Consider the following 20,536-nt stretch of genomic DNA (forward strand, 5'->3'; position numbering starts at 1 on the left):
CCAGCTTAATGGTCAGGAATGAGAGTGTTCAGTTAGGATTATAGTTGAAAATAACATTGGATATACTTCCCGTTTCGGCACCTCATGTGAGGGAGCCTGGAACGGCGGCTCCGGATCATCCAGCATAGAAAACCAGCCCCTCTCGCCCATGGACGGTGAGTGACAACCGGTCCACCTCTCACCCACACAGAGGCTTAGGTGGATGGACAAATTCCTGGTCCACGGCCCCTCCAGCGCCACTGCAGCCTCCAGCTCAGGGCTCTTCCTACCGACAGCCAACATGGCGGACATAGCGGATGCCTCATGCATCACCACAACCCCTGCAGACTCTACTAACCATACGGCCGTAGCGCCCCCTCCACCCGAGGAGCAGTATGCGGGCTAAGCTCAGGCAGTTGCAGCATTACTGTCTCCCACAATAACTGCAGCGGTTGACAGCGCCATAGCTGCAGGGATCACACAGCTAAAAAAAAACTAGGTGACCACGCCACAAGGCTCTCTGAAATAGAACACCGCGTATCTGATTTGGAAGATGAGATGCAAAACTCCTTCACCACAGAACAGCAATCCAAACGGGTCCAACAGTTTATATTTGACATATTTGACAAACTAGATGACCAGGAGAACCGCTCCAGGCGCAATAACCTGCAGGTTATTGGCCTCCCAGAATCATACAATGCTGATTCACTGGCATACATTTGCGCCATGCACATTCCATGCACCCAGGGAATTTCATCCCCCTGTACAGTCAAGAGAGTCCACTGGCTAGAGGCACCTTCCAATGACAGACGTACACCAGGACCCGTCATCATACACTTTCTGAATTATGCTGACAGTGTCAATATCCTGAAATCATTCAGAAATTCGAAGTCTCTACAGCTGAATGGCTACAAACTACTTTTATTTGCAGACTACTCTCAAGAGGTCTCCAGGAGACCCAAGGTATTCTAACCTATATGTGCTGGTCTCTTCCAAAAGGGAATTAAGTTCACTCTGGCCTACTTATACTCCGCTTCTCAGACACTGCAGGTGATCCCAAAACCTTTGCTCATCCAGAGGAAGCTATGCAGCACCTTTAAGCCTATCTTCATACTCCAATGGATACCTCTGTACCCCCTACCCTGCTCACATTACCGATCTGAGAGACCAACGCAGCCTGAGGAAAGACCCGGCCAAGAAACTGCACATACATTAAAACAAGGGACGGAAGGGTCACTGCTTATAGACCTGAAATTATAGACGAATTTAAGGTATATTGTGAAACATTGTACAGTACCCAGACCCAAGAGGTAGAGGGAAAAATGTGGGAATTCTTCGGGGAGCTGGAGATTCAACATCTTACCAATGAGGGGAGGGACATGCTGGACTCCCCCATGGCTCTGGAGGAGCTTCGACAGGTGGTAGCAGCATTGGTGAACCAGAAGTCTCCTGGATCGGATGGTCTGCTGGTGGAGATATACAAAAAATATAGAGAGGTGCAGCTGCCGGAATTGTAGAAAGTGTTTAATGGAGTTATGGAGAGGGCAGATTACCTGCACCAATGATGGAATCCACAATCATAGTTTTACCAAAGGAGGGGAGAGACCTGCTTAATCCCTCCTCATATAGGCCAATATGCCTGTTGGGTGCTGATGTTAAGATCCTGGCAAGGATATTGGCTAGTAGATTAAAAAAGATAATAACTAAATATATACATCCCGACCAATCGGGGTTTATGCCAAATAGTGCAACGAGTATTAACATTAGAAAGGCATATTTGAACTTACAAGTACCAATGAGTAATACAGGATCAAGAGCTATACTATCATTAGATGTGACTAAGGCATTTGATAGCCTGGAGTGGCAATATCTATTGCAGGTTTTGGGAGCTTTTCAGTTTGGTTCAGGATTTGTTAATTGGATAAAACTTCTATATTGAGAACCTAGGGCTAAAGTTAAAGCAAACAATGAATGCTCAGAACTGTTTCCATTGACCCCGGGGATGTGGCAGGAGTGCCCACTGTCACCCCTGCTCTTCGCCTTGGCAATGGAACCATTTGCAATTTCCATTAGAGTGGCGGTGGATATCCAAGGGTTTAAGAGAGCAATAGGAGAAGAGAAAATAGCTTTGTACGCTGACGATGTACTCTTATTTCTGGTTGATACTCAATCCTCTTTAAGTGCAGCAATGGAGGTAATAGAAAATTTTGGACAGATTTCAGGGTTAAGAATACATTTGGAAAAATCAAGGCTATTACCAGTGGACCCTATGGAAGCTCTGTTGCCTGATGGGATTCCAAAGATGGAAATAGTTAAGAAGATGGAGTACCTAGGAATACAAATAACTACAAATCTGAAACAATATATTAGTAATAATTTGGCCCAGTTAATAGAGAACTTCAAAAGTAAATGAAAGGCGTGGTGTCAACTGCCTCTGTCATTGGCAGGTAGATGCAACCTGATAAAAATGATTTTGACGCCGCAACTCTTATATATATATATTGCACAATGTGCCACTTTGGATTCCGAAGCAATGGTTTTTGGAAAATAGTAATTTTTAGGGAGCTAATACCTCGGATAGGACTATGGGCGTTGTAGCTGCTGAGAGACAAGGGGGGGGGTTTGGCGGTGCCACGCCCCTGGAATTACTTTTTGGCGGCATAATTGCAGCACCTGAGGGGGTGCAATTTTCCAGAGGGAGGGGATTTAAACAAGGAAATTATGCTCCTGGGTACAAATCATAATATACTAATAGAAGGCCTAGAAGCTACATCTTTTACACTTAAAGTACCTACCTTTGAACTGGTTGATAAGGTATGGAAGGCAACCAAAGAGAGGTTGGGATATCAAGGCTACACCGAATTCTCTCCTATTTGAGAAAATAAACCCTCTACAGGAAATGGAAAGCGTAGAGAATGATGGGGAATAGGAACGATGTGGCCTGGTGTAGCTGGCTCAGTTATATAACCCTTAAAGCATTTCAAGAGATCAGAGAGGTATTTGAAATTTCAAAGCAGTCCTTTTATAAATATTTACAAATCGGACACGCATTGGAGAAACAATTCAAAGATAAACCGTTGAAATGGAGTGTGATTGGTACTCTTAGTCAAGTCATTGATGCGGGTATATCTAGGGGACTGATATCAGGGGTGTACGGGGATATTTGTGGGGCAGTGACAGGTGGGGAGGTAGAACTTCCTTGTAGGCGTCGATGGGTGGAGGACTTGAAATAATGGAGGAACAGTGGAAATACATATTAGAAGCTGGACCAATACTATCCCTTCATAGACTATATTATACCCCTCAAATATTATTTCTGTTTGGGCGAAGGCAGGATGCTAACTGCCCAAGATGTGGAGACCCAATTGGAGACCTCATCCACATGATGTTGAGATATCCAAAATTATATAGATATTGGAGGAAGGTCATTGGCACAATAAGATTAGCTTTGGGAGTTGCCCTTGAATTAGATCCCATAAAATGTATTAAAACGGCAATAATAAGATGGATGTTCTTGGCAAGGAAACTAATAGCAAGAAAATGGTTAGCTATAAATCCACCAACTCGCACAGAATGGATAAATGAAGTAGATCATATCATTAAAAAAGTAAGATATGTGTACATCAGAAGGGGAAATGTTGAGACATGTATGAAAATATGGGAACTATGGCTAAATAAGGAAAAGTAAAATATCATATAAAGAAATAATTGAGATCAACAGAGAAAAGGGAGAAAACGTGAAAGTAAAATCGGAAAATGGAAAGTTGGAACTAGAGTACATTGTGGGTCCCTCTGAATCTTTTTCTTTTGTAGTCCTTTTTAAGGTAAAGAAGAATGTACAAACAAAACTGATAAACAGGGAATTAAGTGTTTAATATCTAATTATGTAAAGTACGGTATTTAGGCGAGAATTGTGTGAATGTGAAAAGAAATGAAAGTTTGTTTCTATTTAAAATGTAAATAAAGATTACTTGATTAAAAAAAAAACTGCACCTCTCTAATCCATCTGGCCTTAACAGAATTTGTTAATCCTTGTCCTAGGACATCAACTTTGCAATATTAATTTTCCTTATTAGCAAAACCACGCTCTTAGATGCATCAGCGATTAAGATTAGACCTGTAGTCCTCCAGGCATGCTCCTAGTTTCAGCAAAATGTATCTTTTTACTGTTCACTGTTATATTGTTTTATTACACACAACCTTACCGTGGGATGGTCCAACCTACTCAAATTGAGAACACACCCATCTGAGCGGGGGTACTTCTACCGTTTATCTACCCTATCGGCTCTCTAGAATGGAGACTCGCTTCACATCCTGTGGGCGAAAATTGCAGTATACCCCAGTAACACTGTTTGATGACATAAGTATCACATATGGGAAAAAAGTGAAGTACAGGCTCCACTGGGTATGTTTTTGTTTTTTTTGTTTACCTAGCATGCTGTTGTCTTGTTCTCCATTCTCAACGCCCCTCTCTAAGACTCTATTTCGTTCCACCCCCTTCCTGGTTTCACAGTGACACCCTAGTCGCCAACATATGTCTATTCCTTACATCTATTAAATCACTCCCCAACATGCTGTCAAGACCTCCCTCACTAATGAAATTTTATGAAAGTAGTTTCATGGAAAGTTAAAGGGCTAAATTCGCCCAACAAACGCATGGCGATTCTCCACCACTTAAAACACCTGAAGGCAAATATCGCTGTACTCCAGGAAATGCATCTCACTACTTCTGACTTTGCCCCCATGCGCAAACTATGGGTGGGCCAGATGGTTGGGTCCCCAGCAGTAAGAAGTAGAGCAGGAGTCCTCCTCCTAATACATTAAAACCTCCCCTGCAAAATAATCTCAACCCATGAAGACAGTGAAGGACGGCTTCTCACAGCGAGACTCAAAATGTTTAATCATGAGTGGGCGTTAACCAATGTTTATGCCCCAAATTCCCCTTCAAAATAATTCTTCCAAACCCTAACCTCCAGTCTAGCATCACATCTCCATCTACCCCTATTGGTAGTGGGTGATGTCAACACTGTTGCAGACACACAGGAAGATAAATTAGCTGACATCTGTCATGATACCACAAACCCCTCTTATATCCCCTCAGATCTGCTGCAATTTTCTGACGGTCTTCAACTGTCGGACAATTGGAGAATGACCCATCCTGAGGGAGGAGAATACACCTTTTTCTCACCCCCTCACAAATCACTCTCCAGAATAGTCTATACCTTTATCAACCACCTTCTTCTTGAACACACATCGGAACCTTGCATTCACGACTTTGCCATTTCTGACCACGCGTCAATCTCTGTCAAACAGGACTAACCCAGAACTCCTTAAGAATATGGCGATTCCCTGCATATCTAGCCCACGACAAAACATTTAGACAGATCATAATGAACACCTGGGCATCGTTTACATCCACCAATTCGGAACATATTGACAATCTCAACCTTTTTTGGGAAACTGGGAAAGCAGTCCTATGGGGAAGGATTATTTCCTATGCCTCTGGCTACAAGAAAATAATTCACAAAGAATACTGCAAGGCAAGCAAAGCTTTATGTGTGGCTCAAACTAACCTAGCTCTAAACTACTCACAAACTCACAGGGAAACTTGACAAAAAGCCAAGGACTGCTTTGATTTGTGTATACGAAATGGGAAGCTATAAGAAATGGGACTTTAAGGGCACATGAGTAATAATACTATGAAAAAGTAGAAATTGTATTTTAAATTTTATTCGCTTAAAATTACAAAACTAAACATTTTACTTTAAAAACAATACATTATGCATGTAGCAGCAATGTTTCGAACATGTCAAGTGGATATTCCCCTGCATGTACCATTTCTAACCCTATGCGTAAAGTGTACAGTCTAACATTTGATTATATTATAGAGAGGAGAGAAGACTTCCCCAGTACGTGAACGTTGTGACTGTAGAGGCGTAGATGGGTTTGGATTGCAGGTCTGGTAGTCCACTTGTTGATGTTCTCTATGTGCTTATAAACTCATGCTCAAACTCGTGCTCAACATGTTTCGCGTTTTGAAACACTTCCTCAGGAGCTAGAGGTAGCTCTGTTGAATATACATATAAAAAGATTTTTTGACAGTATAAATGTATATATTATATATCCAATAATCAAAGCAAAATATATATTTTTACAATATGTATACTCTAAAAGCTTAACTCCCCGTGATGATCCATGGAGGCCCCCCATAAAGGAAAACGGTCTCCCGGGTGCCAGTTGTACAACCCGGTGATTGGGGAGGCTATTCAAGCCATGCAACCGATAACCACATAGATGTGTGGAACGGTTTGAGAAAAAGTAAGCTATTATAGTATATGTGTATCCTCAGGGGTTACCACCTCCATATATGCCCCAAAGGTAATAAATGTGATGACAGACTATCCCTTAACACATTACACCAATCTAATTGTAATACAACCGTTAAAGAATGCAGGTATAGAAAAAGGTAGTTGGTAGAATTTTTATAGGCCGTATAGATATAATAATAGTAGCTACTGATTTACAGGTGAGGTAGATGTCTAATAAATAAAGATACCTACGACTACCTGAATGTTTGGTCTCCCAGGGTGGCGACGTTCTATGCACTTCCGAAAGTGCAAAAGAACCCTACTTCGCCCCCTGGGAGACCGATTATTTCAGGTATCGAGAGCCTTACAGAGAATGCCAGCAAGTTGGTGGATGCCACACTTTTGCCTCACTTCACTGCCTTACCCTCATACACCAAAGACACTCTGGACTTACTCAAACAAATTGAGGGTTTATCGGTCCCTCCTGACTCCCTGCTCGTGACTCTGGATGTGAAGGCTCTTTACTCCAGTATCCCTCACGAGCAGGGAGTCGAGATGGTCCGCACCTTCCTCTATGAGGAGGATCATCACCACTGCAATTACAATGATTTCATTCTGAAACTACTTAAATTCATTCTAACTCACAACTGTTTTCAATTCATGGGTTCCCACTACCTCCAGGTGCAGGGTGTAGCCATGGGCACCTGTTGTGCCCCTGGCTACGCCAACTTGTACCTGGGGGTGGGTGGGAATGCTATCTTTTTTCCCATGAATGTCTCTCTGGATTCATGGACTACATTTTAGTGTGGAAACGCTATATAGATGATATTTTCATTATTTGGACAGGGACTCAAAATACTCTACAGCAATTCATTCAGGCTTTGAACAATAATCACTTTAACTTAAAATTCACATACAATTGTGACATTAAAACTACTAATTTCTTGGATCTCATGATTTATAAAGATGCTAATAACATACTATCAACAAACCTATTTCAAAAGACGACAGCTGGCAATACGCTACTGCACGCTGCTAGTGCACATCCTCCAACATTGATTCGGAGTATACTATACGCGCAATATATCCAACATCAAGCGAATTTACTAAGAACACGCCTCCTAGCTAGAGGCTACAGTCGATCCCTTCTGCGGAAGGCTTTCAATAAAGCCAAACAAAAAACATGAAACGAGTTACTATATACAACTAGGACTCGCTCTAATGAGTCCACTGTTAAAATGATTACTAAATTCTCAGCCCATCATCACAACATTAGAAAAATCATGAATACACACTGGCACCTTCTATTAGAAGATCCAATCCTGAGCAAATACATTAATACACACCCTGAACTGGTATTTAGACGTGCTAGTTCATTGAGAGACAAATTGGTATGTAGCCATTACAACCTACCCAACCAGTCGATATCCCAAATGCCAAGGGGGACTTCCCCCTGTGGCAATTGTACTTTCTGACCTTGGATAATGCCTGGACACCGTATTCCACTACCCAATGGTGAAATATATCAACCCAAATTCTCGGCCACTTGCAGTACCCAGGGGGTGGTATATCTAATGACGTGTGCTTGTGGAGCCTTCTATGTAGGGAATACGGCCAGACAGTTAAGACAGAGAATCAATGATCACATATATTATTCGGGAAATGGCAAAATGCTGACACCAATCAGCAGACATCTCATCTGTATTTTTCACTGTTCTGGCCGTCGTCCCCAAAAGCCCCAGAGGGGGCGAATGGGATAAATTCATATTGCAAAGGGAGACTCTGTGGATTGAGCGCCTGAATGCTACCAAAGCACCAGGACTCAATGAATCCCAATCATATAGACCATTCCTCTAAATATGATACCTCCCAAAAAAAAAACCCTAGATAGAGTTATAAGCATACGTACATTATAATAACATCCTAATGATTAATTTCATATACAAGGGTATATTGTTTAATAAAGATAAAGATCAACCCAATTGCTAGCCATTTCTTTTGACTGTTTTAATATTGATAATCATTAGATATATAAATTCTTTATGTAAAAATCGTTTTACAAGTTAAGATTACAATGTTTGACTTTTCTTTCTTTGATACATGTAATATGTTATGTTTCTTATGTTTTTCTTCTCTCCCCTTGTGAATTGATCCTATGGTGACACCCCCTGGTTGCGGTCTCGCCCGGCTCATGCGCAGTAGCCGTCAGTCGGGCCGGAAGATGACACAATCCTGTTGAGCTGCGTCTTCCAGTGGGGGATAACATTTAAGCGCGTACTGCGATCCCACATGTTTAGTGGACGCTACCTCACTCAGAGGCCATATCGGACTCCACATCGTCTTTTGAACAAATACAGGTAATCCATTTACAGCCGAAAAGCTGATACAATGCAGTGTCATTCTTATACTCTAACTCACTTGGCTGTTTGCTATTATCTCCGTACTAGAACTGCAACCTGTTAAACTACCATTTACCTGTAAGGCTGTCTATGGCTATTTAATGCTTCAAAACTGGAATGATCTGAGGCCTCTGTCACGTCCCATACACATTTGTGCCACTTTGACTGTGCAATGAATCGAACATCTACTCGACCACCAATACAGGTATAGATGCAATTGTTTTGTTTAATCATAGATGGTAAGTTCCCCTTTACAACCTGTGTAAACATAATTAATCGTATCCAATCCTACATATTTTAATGACTATCTGCTGGTCCTAACTTTGCCCCCTCTCTTAATATGTTACACAATAAGTTTGATTTATACTTGTAGCAACGGGACTTAGGAGATTGCTGATGGAGTTCATATGAGGGTGGGTACATCTACCTCACCTGTAAATTAGTAGCTACTATTATTATATCTATATGACCTATAAAAATTCTACCAACTACCTTTTTCTATACCTGCATTCTTTAACGGTTGTATTACAATTAGATTGGTGTAATGTGTTAAGGGATAGTCTGTCATCACATTTATTACCTTTGGGGCATATATGGAGGTGGTAACCCCTGAGGATACACATATACTATAATAGCTTACTTTTTCTCAAACCATTCCACATATCTATGTGGTTATCGGTTGCTTGGCTTGAATGGCCTCCCCAATCACCGGGTTGTACCACTGGCACCCGGGAGACCGTTTTCCTTTATGGGGGCCTCCATGGATCATCACGGGGAGTTACGTTTTTAGAGTATACATATTGTAAAAATATATATTTTGCTTTGATTATTGGATATATAATATATACATTTATACTGTCAAAAAATCTTTTTATATGTATATTCAACAGAACTACCTCTAGCTCCTGAGGAAGTGTTTCAAAACGCGAAACATGTTGAGCACAAGTTTGAGCACGAGTTTATAAGCACATAGAGAACATCAACAAGTGGACTACCAGACCTGCAATCCAAACCCATCTACGCCTCTACAGTCACAACGTCCACGTACTGGGGAAGTCTTCTCTCCTCTCTATAATATAATCAAATGTTAGACTGTACACTTTACGCATAGGGTTTGAGATGGTACATGCAGGGGAATATCCACTTGACATGTTCGAAACATTGCTGCTACATGCATAATGTATTGTTTTTAAAGTAAAATGTTTAGTTTTGTAATTTTAAGTGAATAAAATTTAAAATACAATTTCTACTTTTTCATAGTATTATTACTCATGTGCCCTTAAAGTCCCATTTCTTAAAGCTTCCCATTTCATATATACAATTATAGCGATGCTGGCACATTTTTTGCTAGTACCTACAGTGTCACCCTGTTCTGAGGTACTTACTAAACTAGGAAAACCCCCCCTCTTTGCTTTGATTTGTGGGCAGAGGCACAGGAAAGAACTCACCAATCACTACTAGATCTCAGTTTTCACAAATACGGCAATAAATCAGGCAAACTCCTTGCCCATATGGTCCCCACACCCCTACACATATAGCCGCTCTAAAAGACAAATCTGGTAACCTTATCACCTCCCCAAAACAGATTAACCTAATTTTAGAGGAATAGTGTGCTTCGCTCTACGGACAGGACCTTATCGACAAGCATAAAGGCATATCATTTTTAGAGAAGATCCTACTCCCCACCATCAACGACTATCTCCTGGCACAGTTGAATGCCCCAAAATCTCTCAATGAAATAGCACACACAATTAAATCACTGTCTCCAGGCAAGGAGCCAGATCCTGATGGGTACACCTCTGATTTCTACAAACTGTCTCTAGACATCATAGCCCCCACACTTCAATCAGTATACCAATAGATATTGGATGGGAACCAGTACCTACCTACAGGCCTCCAAGCCCACATCTAACTTTTTCCTAAGAAGGTCAAAGATCCCACTGACCCAGGCTCCTAGCATCCAATCTCTCTGCTAAATTTAGACTTCAAACTTCTTTCCAAAATTATAGCAAACAGACTTACACCCATTATGTCCTCTCTCTCATTCATCACTCTCAAGTGGGTTTCACTCAAGGAAGATCCGCTACATCTAATATTTGAATATTCGGAAAGTTCTAACAGTTCTGGAAATGACTAGAACCAGCTCATCTGAGGAATCGGCCATAGTAACACTCGAATCAGAAAAAGCCTTTGACAATGTCAGCTTCCACTGATTAAGCCTGGTATTGTCGAAGTATGGCTTCTCGGGTCCCTTTAGACACCTTATTCATGCAATGTACTCAGCTCTGTCAGCTAATGTGATTGCCACAGGACATATTTCTAATAAAATTTGTCTTCACAAAAGGCACTAGACAAGGCTGCCCCCTCTCACCCCTTTTGTTTAACTTGGCAATAGAACCCCTATCTAGATTTCTACTTTCTCACCTCACTCTCCACAGGATTAAAGTAGGCTCCCAAGAGCTGCGCACAGCTCTTTCATGGAAGATATTCTTATATTCACTTCAAACCCCTCCAAGGACATGACTCATATCCAAGAGATCTTTAATACATTCCAGACCTGCTCGGGATTAAGAATACATTTTTCCAAAAGTGAAATCCTACCCCTCTTCTCTTCACGTTGCCCACCCATGGGCTGCGTTGTTGGTCTTTCCCATAGCAAAAAATCACATCACCTATCTAGGGATAAAAATAAGGAAATCTCCCTCCTCACTTTACCAACTTAACATTCTCCCCATCATACATAAAATCATTTTGGCATTTTGAAGCCATATGCACCAGAACTGACCCCCAAAGACATGTAATTTCAGATGTTTTAATTAATTTTAATGTTCTCCGAGATCCCTTCCACAGACGATGTGTCATGCCTAAAATGGGAGAGAGAACTGTTCACAGACCTTACGCAAGATGACTGGAATAATATATACACTCATATACATAAAGGTTCTCTAAATGTTTCCGCACAAGAAAATGGTTTCAAATATACTCTAGGTGGTATAGAACCCCAGACAGAATACACAAATTCCACCCCAGTGTCCCTCCACTATGTTGGAGATGCAACGCCGTGCATGGGTCTTTAATCTACACCTGGTGGGAATGTCCTCTAATCCAACCGTACTGGAATGAAGTCCACCGTCTTACCTCACAAATCACAACATATTCCCCCTGATTTCACACCGGATCAGTATCTTCTACACAACACTTCTATACCCTAATCGGCTTATAAAAAACCTCTCACCCTACACCTCATAAACGCAGCGAAACTATGTATTCCCACTCACTGGAGGACCACTTCCGCCCCAATATAGCCGAATGGCTCCGCAAAATAGGGAAATTAGCTGAGATGGAAGATCTAATCCATCAAGCTAGAGACACCCCAGCTAAATTTCACAAAACATGGGCATGTTGGCTTAATTTTAAGAAATCAGCAGAATATCGCAACATCTTATCAGATCACTCATAGCTTGGCCTGGGGGCAGTAACTGACACCTAACAAATGAACCATCAACCCATCAACCCATTCATGACCACTCCCCTACCCCTCCTTGCCTCACCCCCTCTTTCCACCACTTCCTTTATCTACATACACATATGCTAACTGCACAAACAGATCTCAGATGAGAAACATCACACGGACAACCCATAATAGCAATCGGACTTGCTCATCAAAAATGACACACCTTGAATGGCACAGTATATGACGGTGAGACCGTTATGCCCCGTACACATGGTCGGATTTTCTGATGGAAAATGTCTGATCGGAGCGTGTTGTCAGAAATTCCGACCGTGTGTGGGCTCCATCGGACATTTTCCATCGGATTTTCCAACACAAAGTTGAGAGCAGGCTATAAAATTTTCTGACAACAAAATCCGATCGCGTCAATTCCGACCGTGTGTGGCCTGTTCCGACGCACAAAGTGCCACACATGCTCAGAAGAAATTCCGACACGAAACAGCTCGGTCTGGTAAACTTAGTGTTCGCAATGGATACAGCACTTTCGTCACGGTGCAATGTAAAAAATGGTTTAATACAGCGCACTCTCTCTCTTCTTTATAATGTGAGAAGAATTAAGTAGTTTTGCTGCTCATATTTACACAGACTTCTCACAAACTTCTTTCTTTATTATTTATCGGGATTCCCTCAATATATTTTGATTTGTCACATCTGACAACATTATTTTGGTGGTTTTTTTTTTGGTTTTAAGGCAGATTAGTTATTTTTGTTTTCTATTTTTTTTAAAGGCTGTTTTTGTTTTATTGTATTTTTATTTTTACTCCAGAATATTTTTGTGTGTGTTTTTTGTGTCAAGTTACCACAACACCATTGATATGTTGTTATATTTAATCTGTAGGAGATTGTTTGGTGTTGTTGTACCTTGTTAATTTCACATTGTATTTTAGAAATGTACCTGAATTGTCACCAACAAACTGTACTTTTTGAATGAAAACACACATAGGAGAGTATAATTTTCCAAAAAAATCATTTATTAAGGTCTCACAACTAAACAAAGAGGGAGGCAATGCTGGAGAAACAGCAGAAATGGGTAAAGCCTTGGACCCCCAGGGCAGACATCAACTATTTTCAAGCAAAATTGGTGGCCTGAGGAGTCCTTATCTAAGGGAGTGCAGTCTGGTCCAGAAGTCCCAGAGATCTGGAAGCAGCAGATGACATCTGTGTCCCCAGGCTGTGGTCATACAAGAGACTGCAGCTTTTGTCAGACCAGACTGAACCCAGGGCCATCACTCTCTGGTCTTCTTTCCACGCCTCCTTCCACGCTGTGGCTCTGGTGGTGGAGTTGTTGCAGCAGGAGGAGGAGGATGGTCCAACTCAATCACGTCGGTCTTGGGTGTTAGTTCCCCACTCACCCCCTTACTTAGGACTTTATAAAGAAGGTCCTCACATAGCTTGCGTTGACCCTCCTGCATGCCCTGCAGTTTTGTGGCAGCCATGCAGGCAAAGGCCTCTTCAGGAGTGGGTAAGGCTCGGAGGGACGCAGAAGCCTCCTGAATTAGCCTGAGTGCTGAATCCTGCATGTGAGTCGCCTTCCTTGCCCTTTTGTATGGAAGGCGGAGGGGAGGAACCTGCGATTCAGTTAGGCTTGCGATTCAGTCAGGCTGCGACTGGTCCCAGGCTTCTCCTGGCTGGCACTTAGCCCCGCCTCCTCCTGGCTGCCACTAATCCCCGCCTCCTCCTGACTGCCACATTCCACAACCTCCTCCTGGCTGAGGTCTTCCTGTGTATGAAAAAGGGACATTGTTTTATTTTTTGATTCATCAATCACACACAATTTTCACCTCCTGACTGTTGCAAATTGAATGTTAACAAATTTAACAGACTATCATTCTGAGCCCAGCATTTTTCATTCTTGTCCCAATTTTGGGTGCCCACTACTGTCTATTGATATGTAAAACACTTTTTTCATCAGCAATTAGTGATCAATAATGACATCTAGTAAAGATCATTTATTTATTGACCAGAAATCTGTAGAAGAATGCTATACCTGGCTCCAGCTGGGCTCCTCCACTTCTTCCTGGCTGGAAGGCCCAAGTTGGACATCGGAAGCCTCAGCTGGGGTGGAAGGAAGAGTGGAAGGAAGAGTGGAGAGGGATTCCCTGACTTCAGTCTGGTCTAAAAGAAATCGCAGTCTCTCATAGTACCAGAGCCTGGGGACATAAAGGTCATCTGCTGCAGCTCCGGATCTCTGGGAATCTGTGACCTTCTTGCGCTCCCTAAGATAAGTGCTCCTCAGGCCACCAATTTTGGTTTTTAAATAGGGGATGGTTGCTGTGGGGACCACCGGCTTCACCAACTCCAGCAGTTTCTCCAGCGCTGCCTGCCTCTTTTGTTTATGATTATAATGGGGATGTCTCACCTGCCAGAGACAGGGCAGCTCCCTGTATTTGTCTATGAACAGGGGGAGGAAGTTGTGGTCATTGAACCCATCCATTTTCTCTGCAAGACACAACACAAGAAAAACCCTAAGGTCAGGCTAAACTCTCCTATTCTTGTTACAATATAGGCTTCAATTTCGAAGCAGTATAGGCCCAAGTTTAGATCTTACCTTCATTATCACGATCGGCGCCTCCGATGCTCCTTCCTCCGCTCACAGATCGTACCTAATACGTACGCGTGTTACGCTTTATACACACTGCGCATGCGTGTAACTCCACCCGCCCCTGACGTTCTTTCTAGTCTATTCCCCTCCCCTTTTCGTTCGGCACAGTGGGGGAAGAGCACATGGTGGATACACAGCAGGTGTGTGCTAATTATAGCAACGAAGAGGAGGAGGAAAGCCCGGAGCCGGAAACGTCCCGATCCAGAAGTAGAAGATTTAAGGCCTCAAATATGTCCTTTGGGGACATGTTGGAGATGGTCCACATCCTGAAGAAGGCCGACTATGACGGGAAGTATGGACCTTACCCCAACCACAATGTCAGAAAGGCCAAGATCATGGTGAAAGTGGTTAGGAGTCTGCACCAGCATTTCGGGGTACGTCGATCGAAAGATCAGCTCAGGAAACGGTGGTCGGACTTCAAATTATGAGAACATGAGCAGTACAGAAAGATCCGGAGAGTGCTGCAAAAAAGTAAGTAGTTGTCCTGTGTTCCTATTCTTTATGTTTATTACGTTCGTGCTGCTCCATGTGCTTTTCTTACAAGTGTACATTTTTAAATGGCAACTTTCATGTTCATGGGCACATTATTCGTTCGTATCAAACATTTTTCTTTCGGCCTATAAAACACCATTGTTTTGGCCATATGCATTTGGCCACAATTTTTATGCCCTACTTGTATGAAACTAATTTGGTTGTGTAGATGGCTTTGTTACTAGAATGAAATGCAAACTAGATTCTGTGTAAGGAGAGGACACTGAGCAGCTGTTTTCACATCTGGACACTGGAGCACTAGTGTGGGACACAAGAACACCCTTTTTATTAGGGGGCCACACAGGTGCTCCAGTGTATACTATAGGGGGGGTCTCCATCTGTGAAGCTTGTACAAGACAGGTAAAGTATTGAAGCTTGACAAAGGACACTGAAAATGTTCCATTTTGGAACTCGGCCAAAATAGACAATTGTACCCTACTTCCAAGCAATGTTTCCTATTTATAGTTCTGCCATCAAATATCTGTGTGCTAAGTATACCATTTTTGTTTTACATAGGGGAGAAAAGACTCGGAGGAGACCCCTCATCCGAGGAGACCACAGACCCCCCACCTCTGGAAGAAGGGAAAATCCACCCAACACAAGAAGGGCAGGAGGAGGAAGAAGATGTGGTGGAAATTGTCACAACAGGTGAGTGTCTGCGACCACAGGCTCAGGTAAGAGATGGATGCCGGCATATTTTTGATACCTGTTTTTTTTTGTTTCTATCTTTTTAGGTGATCGTGATGTTGTGGATCCAGATCCTTTCACATCAGAAAGTGCCCAGATCCTGATCGGGGAGATCATGGGGTGTAATTTACAATTGGAAAACCTCAAGAAAAACATCAATGATGTTATTAAAAAAAATAAAAACATCATTGATGTTTTGGGGCGAGTTTAAAACCCCTCCAAATCCCTTTGTTTTTTTGTGTGCTACAATGGTAAAAATCTTTTAGCGATTTTTCAAAAAGCCAAAATTGGAGGATGCACACAGTGTGCCAACATGTGCTATCTGCCATCACGGGAGATCAATGGACGTGTTTTGGGGGTGCAACCCCTTCCTCGATAATAAAGTAGCTGAGAGGAAGGGGTTGCTCCCCCAAAACACGTCCCTTGATCCCCCATGATGGTAGCTAGCACATGTTGACATTGGCAAATTTGTGTGCATCTTCCAAATTTGGCTTTTCCTGGGGTGAATTCACCCCATCTGAACGCAATATCAAACATAGTTCATGTCTGATAATGGCTTCAAGTTCTACCAAATGTGAACTTTGTACGTTCAAGATTTGTGTCTTTCTTGTTGGTTTTACACATGTCTGTTTTAGCTTAAATGGACATTTCTATTTTTTATAATGCTAGCCCAAAAATTGTTATACAACAAACATTTTGGTTTGTTTAAAAAACCTTTTCTAAATGCACATGTGATTGTGCAGGTATTAAAAAGATTAAAAAGATTGTGAATCAAGAATGTGTGGATTATTGTCTCAACGCTACAACACTTGTGGTGATGTAATTGCTGCTTTCTGTGAAAATGGGGGTTATTTCCTAAGGGCAAATCCTCTTTGCACTACAAGTGCAGTTTCAGTGCAGTTTCAAGTGCACTTGTAGTGCAAAGTGTCTTTGCCTTTAGTAAATAACACCCAACAGTGCTTTGTATAAAGTTACACAATCACGCCATTTTCTGGACTCACCACATTTCTGTCAGGGTCAGCTAAAACAAACACAAGCAGTAAATGTCAACAAAGATTTGCTTTTTTTTGCTTTTTATTTGATAAAGGCTTCACAAATTTGCTGGCATATTGATGGCCCCCCTACCCGCAAAGAACTCAAGGTATCTTAACCGGACATCACGGGCACTCAGTGAGGGCAAGCCAGGGCGGCCACTTTCAAGCGCCGTCAGTGTTGTTACATGTATCATTCCAGCCTCAGGCCCAACTGAGCCAGCATAGTTGGTTGAATGTTGGCATAAAAAGTTATGTAGAACACAGCACGCCAGGATTATATGATTCAGTTTATACTCCGCCATATGGATGGGTGTCAGAAATAGGCGGAACCGGCTGGCCAGGATTCCAAATGTGTTCTCCACCACTCTTCTGGCTCTGGCCAGCCGGTAATTAAAAACCCTCTGTTCCGGGGTGAGGGTCCAAATCGGGAATGGCCGCATAAGATGGTCCCCCAGCGCAAATGCTTCATCTGCAACGAAGACGAATGGGAGTCCTTCCACATTGTCTTCTGGAGGTGGCAAGTCCAAGCTGCCATTCTGGAGACACCTGTAAAACTCCGCCTGGGCGATGACTCCACCATCGGACATCCGGCCATTCTTCCCCACGTCCACATACAAGAAGTTGTAATTAGCTGACACAACCGCCAACATCACAATACTATTGAACCCCTTGTAATTATAATAGTACGACCCCGAGTTGGGTGGTGGGATGATGTGGACGTGTTTCCCATCAATTGCCCCTCCGCAGTTAGGAAAGTCCCACCGCTGGGCAAAGTGGGAGGCCACAGTCTGCCATTTCTGTGGCGTGGAAGGAAACTGTTGAGGAAAACAAAAAACTTAGTATTTTTGCACATAAACATGGAAAGCAGATTAGACACAAACATTCTTGGCCAACATCCAGATAACATTTATTAAGGGGAATTTTACAACACCAAAGTATAAGGTACACCTATCATATTCCCCCTCCCCCTCTCTCATGGGCCATTTCTAACATTATAGGGGGGGGGAATCTTGGACAGGTAACCCTCTTCACTTCATTGAGAGATGAATGCCTAAATACAGGGTATTACTTGGAACTGCCCCTCCTTAGTTACACTATTGGCAGACCACTGGACAGGTAAGAAGTGTCATAATACAAAGATATAAATACACATTGTACACATTTGAGCACATTTGGACATTCTGCTATTACCTATCAGGATAATAATAGGATACCAAAACTTTAAACAGTACCATTTGAAAGTATACAGGCAGGCCCTTGCACTACATGCTTTGGGGAATTCATCCATAAATCTGACCAGTAAAGAGATGTGTATAGTGTGTATGGGTTTGGCAAAGTCAGCAGATAGATGATTGAGGGTAGATAGAGAATTGGGATCAGCTGACTTAGCAGTTGGGGGGAGGGAGGGTTAATAAAAATGATTTGGGGACACTACAAAAAAAGCCTCTGCCACTCTGCCTGAATTTAAAGCACAAATCACATTTCAAAACATTTTAGGGGTTGTTTGGGGTAAAGCACTACTATGGAGCTGATAAAATACATTGTTAAGTGACTACATGAGGTGAATATAGGGCTGGAGACCATGCTGGGGAGGTTAGTGAAGGCAAATATGTATGAAGGACATAAAAATCCAGCATGCATGAGGACAAAGGGGACATTCACAGCATATTACAATCATGGTAATTAGGGAATGAGGAAAGAAATACAATATATTATCAAACATTCAATACAATAAAATGTGATATTAAAGGATAAACATCTTACCTTCATATACTCCTTCTGTAGGACCTGGATGACGGCAGAACAGGTCTCTGGGATAATGATCCCCAGAGCCTGGGGGGAGATGCCTGTCAAGAACTTCAAGTCCTGCAGGCTTCTCCCTGTCGCCAAGTACCGCAGGGTAGTGACGAGCCTCTGTTCCGGAGTGATGGCTTGCCTCATGCAGGTATCCTGCCTGCTGATATAGGGGGTCAGCAAAGCCAACAAATGGTGAAATACGGGGTCTGTCATCCTAAGAAAGTTCCTGAAATCATCAGGATTATTCTCACGGATCTCACGGAGCAAAGGCATATGAGAGAACTGGTCACGCTGAAGCAACCAATTCTTGGTCCTTGAAATCCTCACCACCCTGTTCATGAACTGGACTTGTGTCAAGGTCAGGACCCCAACACCAAGCCCCCGCACAGCACGAACTCTACGAGGAGTACGTATATGAAACATGGCTAGAAAACGGTCGGCTGCTCAGAACGAAGTAACAGAACGCACTGAAGAACAGCAAGGCCTGTGAAGAGCGACCTGAAAAACAGTAATGAATGAACAAGAACACAATGACTAATTAAAGTCACGCAGAACTTGCTTGCACGCACTGAAGAGCAGATACAAACCCACAAGCACAAACTGAACTGCAGAAAACGATCTGAAAGCCACGAGTCTGAAAAAGCACAAATCGTCTCTCACCAAACTTTTCTAACACGAGATTAGCAAAAGGAGCCCAAAGGGTGCCGCGCTTGGTTCTGAACTGGCCTTTTCTAGTCTCGTCGTACGTGGTTGATGTCACCGCATTGTTGGCGATCGGAAATTCCGATAACTTTGTGCGACCGTGTGTACGCAAAACAAGTTTGAGCCAACATCCGTCGGAAAAAATCCTAGGATTTTGTTGTCGGAATGTCCGATCAATGTCCGATCAATGTCCGATCGTGTGTACGAGGCATTAGACTCACAACCTAAATGTAGTCGAAAGACGCCCCCATCCACGTACAGTTAGTACCCGATCGGGGTATGTGGGGATGAGGCATTATACTCGGTCACCCAAAGAACGACCGCACTATGGGTCCTCAAGGAGGACCTCATACCCCATTTTAAGTCCTAAAGCATCCCACAGCTCCAAGTATTCTAGATGATGATTTTTGTATGTAACATCCTGAGATGGGTTTTCTCTTCTTTTTTATATACCATTTGGCACTCTCACTAAATGATACTGTTTACAATATATTTTGAAAATGTAATGACACATGGTTCCATGTATTAATATTTGTAACATGCAGTTATTTTAATAAAAACACTGAAACAAAAAAAAAATCATTTCGGAGTTAGAAAATTGGTCAGACCTCCCCCTCTCACTGTTTGGCAGATGCCACATTTACAAGATGGTCAGCCTCCCAAAGCTACTATACTCTCTTCAAACGTACCCCCTTCTGGTAAAACACAAAGACCTCCAAAAATTGTACAAAGCCCTATCAATCTTTCTGTGGAAGGGTCGTAAGCCCCGCATAGCTTCATAGAAATTATTTCTACCCAAACATGAAAGGGGTGCAAACCTCCTCAACATAAGACTATATAATCTTTCTTGTCTTCTGAGAGTGGGGTTAGATTGGACAACCCATGCCTCCAGGTACTCAGACCATGATCTAGAATCACAGATGACTAGCCCTATGGACTACCTTCATTGCTGCACTGTGGGACCAATGCAATTCCCTCTCTGAAAC

Source organism: Aquarana catesbeiana, linkage group LG01, assembly GCF_042186555.1.
Source record: "Aquarana catesbeiana isolate 2022-GZ linkage group LG01, ASM4218655v1, whole genome shotgun sequence".
Lineage (NCBI taxonomy): Eukaryota > Metazoa > Chordata > Amphibia > Anura > Ranidae > Aquarana > Aquarana catesbeiana.